Below are 4,872 nucleotides of genomic sequence, written 5' to 3'. Positions count from 1 at the left end.
ATGTACAGTATATACTACTGTACTTGGTTCCACGTCGATGTTGTCGTTTACTGACCTGCCCCTTGGATATGACAAATGGTGGATTAGTCCGAATGTATTGGGTTCCGTTTTTGGCACTACTCCCAATGGGGATACCACTATGTCTTGTAAGGAAAGTGTTCTGAATGGAACCGCTATTCTACCTAAAGATATTTCTTTTTTTAATTTTCTTGTCACGACGTCTGGATGTTGGTAGGCTGATTTTAGATTTTTACTCCAGTCTTTCATGATTTTAGAAGGGCATGATTTGCCTATATCTGTGTCACCCCCTCCTTTTACTCCTCCACCTCTTTTCTTTTCGCATGACTATATGTACTTGTCACTTTTCCATGTGTTAGTTTTGTCTTCTGAGCAGTTTTCAGCTTTTGGACACCTTTGAAGTGTTTTCTATGTGTTTTCTATGTGTTCCTATGTGTTTTTGTTTGCCTGCCATTGGTTTTAACGGTGTTCGAAGTTGTTCAACAGTCGAACAGTTCGTCGTACAGTTCGTCGAATATACGGGTGTTCGACGAACCGAACCAAACTCGAACACTACGGGGGTGGCTCAACACTAGTCATGAAGCTCAAAATTGGCTGTAACTAATAGGTTACGAATCAATATTAAAATAAAAGAAATCATGGTATATTTCCTTTCATAACAAGTAATGCTCATCTTTCTACTGCTTAGCATAGAAAGAGTTAAATTACAAAAGCTAGAAGTCAGGATGGCCGAGCAGTCTAATGCACTGCGGAGGCGTGGGTTTGAATCCCACTTCTGACATTAGCATTTTCTTTCTTTGTGCAGCTTCACTCCTGTTACTGATTGGTTGTGGGTCCGCTCTATTGGAGGCAATCTCAAACCGAAAACTAAAAGTGATGGGGCTTAGCAAAACCAATTCTCAATGTTAGCACTTTGGCAGTATTCCCGGGGGTCCTTGAGGCAAATCTTAAATACCCTTCATTTTTTTTGCTTTCACAAAAGACCTCTGGGAACATCAAATAATTTCTTTGTGCATATGTTAGTTGTTGTTTTGGCACCAGAAAAATACTGTGGATAGGAAAATTGGAGGGACTATTTCATCTCTATGTGTTCTCTGTCCCTATTACGGCAGAGAGTGAACGTCCTAAGGTGCTGACGTTGAAGATCCCTAGAAACCGAATTACCAGTAAGTCTTTCTTCACTCCAATTGTTTGCACCTAAGAAAAAATAAAGCTTGATGAAACATTATGCTTACAAATTGTGTTTTATGCTCAATCATCACTTGTCCTACAGAGACACAGTCAGAATTACCCTGGCGAATGGAGTAAAATTGAAAATGTTAAAAAAAAATGCAGAATTGCTGTTTTTTTTTATTCATTCACAAAGAGTTAATGTAAGTTCTTAAATATGTACGCAAAATAGCGGGACTTTCAAATATAGATCATTTTGCAACAACAAGTCAAAGTAAAAGTAAATACATCCAGTTGTGACATCTACAGTGTGTTGAACATTCCTGAATCTAAATGTGTCCTGCCGAAATAGCTCAGTTGGGAGAGCGTTAGACTGACGATCTAAAGGTCCTGGGTTCAATCCTTTGTTTTGGCAAAAGTCTTTTTCTTCACCCATTAAATTTTTAGCAGAAAATAAGCAAAGCATATGGACTGACTGTTTACAGAGAATGTAAAAATCCTAATCATTATAACTATCTACAGGAAATAAAATGATAGAAACTTGAGAACTGAACACTTTTATCTTTTGAGGAAAATAATATATTTTGTAATTTTTCCTTCATTCTGGACGTCGTCACTTTGTTTTATTTTAGTTTGACTTAGCTGTATGAGGATTTAAAGGAAACCTGATAGCTAATACGGGCAGCATGTATCAGACACTAGCTGAATGATTTCAGCCATTTATGTTTGACTATGAATCGCTGTGGCATTGCTGAGACAAATACGCTTCAAAAATATGCCAGGAACAAAGCTGTTTGGGGAAAAAGCCAGGAAGGCAAAAAACACAAGCCCCAACTCAAGACCGTCATCTTTCATTCTAAAAATAGGGGTTTCCACGTTAATGGTAAGACAAAGAATCCACATATTTGGCATTTCTCTAGCGAGGAGAGCCCACTTAAAATGTTTGGGTTGCTTGTCTCCATAAGCTCAAGCTGGGCACTAAACTGGCTTATTTGCAATTCTGGATGTTGCAGAGTGAAAACACCTGTTGGAGAAAAATAGTAATTGCCGGTGTTGATGAATTCATTGTGAGGAGTAATTTATAAAATGGGATCACTTTGGAGGGGTTTCTGCTGTTTTGGTACTTTTGGAACTCCGCAAATGTCACCCTCAAAATATTCTTGCAAAAACTGCATTCTCAAAACCCAAATAGTGCTCTTACTTTCAAAGCCCTGCTCTGTGACCAAACAGTAGTTTCTGAAGACATATTGGGCATCACCGCATTTCAATGAAATTGTGCAACTTTAGATATTTTCACAAGAAAAACTAAATATATATTGACCTAAATTTACCATTAATATAAAGTACAATGTGTTACAAAATAACACTATCAGAATCACGGGGATATGTTAAGCATTCCAGTGTTATTGCCACATAAAGTGATACATGTCAGATTTAAAAAACGGTGCTTGGTCATGAAGCTCAAAATTGGCTGTAACTAATAGGTTACAAATCAATATTGAAATAAAAGAAATCATGGTATATTTCCTTTCATCACAAGTAATGCTCATCTTTCTACTGCTTAGCTTAGAAAGAGTTAAATTACAAAAGCCAGATGAAGTCAGGATGGCCGAGCGGTCTACCGGTGTTCAGGTTGCAGTCTCTCCTGGAGGCGTGGGTTCGAGTCCCACTTCTGACATTGACATTTTCTTTCAAGAAATTGTACAGCTTCACTCCTGTTACTGATTAGTTGGGGGTCCGCTCTATTGGTGGCAATCTCAAATCGAAAACTAAAAGTGATGGGGCTTAGCAAAACCAATTCTCAACATATTCCTGGGGGTCCTTGAGGCAAATCTTAAATGTCCTGAATTTGTGCTTTCACAAAAGACCTCTGGGAACATCAAATAGTTTCTTTGTGCATATGTTAGTTGTTGTTTTGGCACCAGAAAAATACTGTGTATAGGAAAATGGGAGGGACTATTTCATCTCTATGTGTTCTCTGTCCCTATTAGGGCAGAGAGTGAACCTCCTAAGGTGCTGTCGTGGAAGATTCCTAGAAACCGAATTACCAGTAAGTCTAATTTCAGATTTTTCTCCCTCAGGCATCAATAGACTATAAATATACTTAATAAACAAAAGCTAAAAGAGCAGATGAACATAGTTTAACAAGTCTGAAATGCGCATGTGATACTGACATCAAAGTTTCACCACATTTTGGGACAAATGTTTTCACTTTCAACATTAACAATCAGTAGAATATTTTCTCTAAATTTGCATCTCCTTTCTTCACTCCAATTGTTTGCCCCTAAGAAAAAATAAAGCTTGATGCAACATTATGCTTATAAATTGTGTTTTATGCTCAATCATCACCTGTCCTACAGAGACACAGTCAGAATTACCCTGGCGAATGGAGTGAAATTGAAAATGTTAAAAAAAAATGCAAAATTGCTGTTTTTTTCTATTCATTCACAAAGAGTTAATGAAAGTTCTTAAATATGTACTGCAAAATAGCGGGACTTTCAAATATAGATAATCTTGCAAAAAACAGTCAAAGTAAAAATAAAAACATCCAGTTGTGACATTTACAGTGTGTTGAACATTCCTGAAACTAGATGTGTACAGCCGAAATAGCTCAGTTGGGAGAGCGTTAGACTGAAGATCTAAAGGTCCCGGGTTTTGGCAAAAGTCTTTTTCTTCACCCAATAAATTTTAAGCAGAAAATAAACAAAGCATATGGACTGACTGTTTTCAGAGAATGCAAAAGTCCTAATCATTATAACTATCTACAGGAAATAAAATGATAGAAACTTGAGAACTGAACACTTTTAACTTTTGAGGAAAATAATATTTTTTGTAATTTTTCCTTCATTCTGGACATCATCACTTTGTTTTAATTTAGTTTGACTTAGCTGTATGAGAATTTAAAGGAAAACTGATAGCTAATGCGGGCAGCATGTATCAGACACTAGCTGAATGATTTCAGCCATATATGTTTGACCATGTATCGCTGAGGCATTACTGAGACAAATATGCTTCAAAAATATGCCAGGAGCAAAGCTGTTTGAGGAAAAAGTTAGGAAGGCAAAAAACACAAGCCCCAACTCAGGACCGTCATCTTTCATTCTAAAAATAGGGGGTTTCCACGTTAATGGTAAGACAAAGAATCCACACATTTGGCATTTCTCTAGCGCGGAGAGCCCACTAAAAATGTTTGGGTTGCTTGTCTCCATAAGCGCAAGCTGGGCACTAAACTGGCTTATTTGCAATTCTGGATGTTGCAGAGTGAAAACACCTGTTGGACAAAAATAGTAATTGCCGGTGTTGATGAATGCATTTTGAGGAGTAATTTATAAAATGGGATCACTTTGGAGGGGTTTCTGGTGTTTTGGTACTTTTGGAACTCCGCAAATGTCATCCGCAAAATATTCTTGCAACATCTGCGTTCCCAAAACCCAAATAGCGCTCTCACTTTCAAAGCCCTGCTGTGTGACCAAACAGTAGTTTCTGATGACATATGGGGCATCACCGCATTTCAATGAAATTGTGCAACTTTATATATTTTCACAAGAAAAACTAAATATATATTGACCTAAATTTACCATTAATATAAAGTACAATGTGTTACAAAATTACACTATCAGAATCACGGGGATATGTTAAGCATTCCAGTGTTATTGCCACATAAAGTGATACATGTCAGATTTA

General features: G+C 37.2%; 1 non-coding gene across 1 annotated transcript; it reads left to right on the top strand.

Moving 5' to 3' along the window:
- The first annotated feature begins 1,530 nt into the window (after positions 1–1,530).
- TRNAV-GAC (transfer RNA valine (anticodon GAC)) lies at positions 1,531–1,603 on the top strand. The gene has a single exon. It is a non-coding gene; the product is annotated as a tRNA-Val (tRNA).
- The last annotated feature ends 3,269 nt before the right edge of the window (positions 1,604–4,872 follow it).

This window comes from Phyllobates terribilis, unplaced genomic scaffold (assembly GCF_046119375.1).
Source record: "Phyllobates terribilis strain yellow unplaced genomic scaffold, ASM4611937v1 Scaffold_12__6_contigs__length_324123572, whole genome shotgun sequence".
Lineage (NCBI taxonomy): Eukaryota > Metazoa > Chordata > Amphibia > Anura > Dendrobatidae > Phyllobates > Phyllobates terribilis.
Note: the sequence above shows the minus strand (reverse complement) of the source record. Positions and strands in the feature narration are given on the sequence as shown.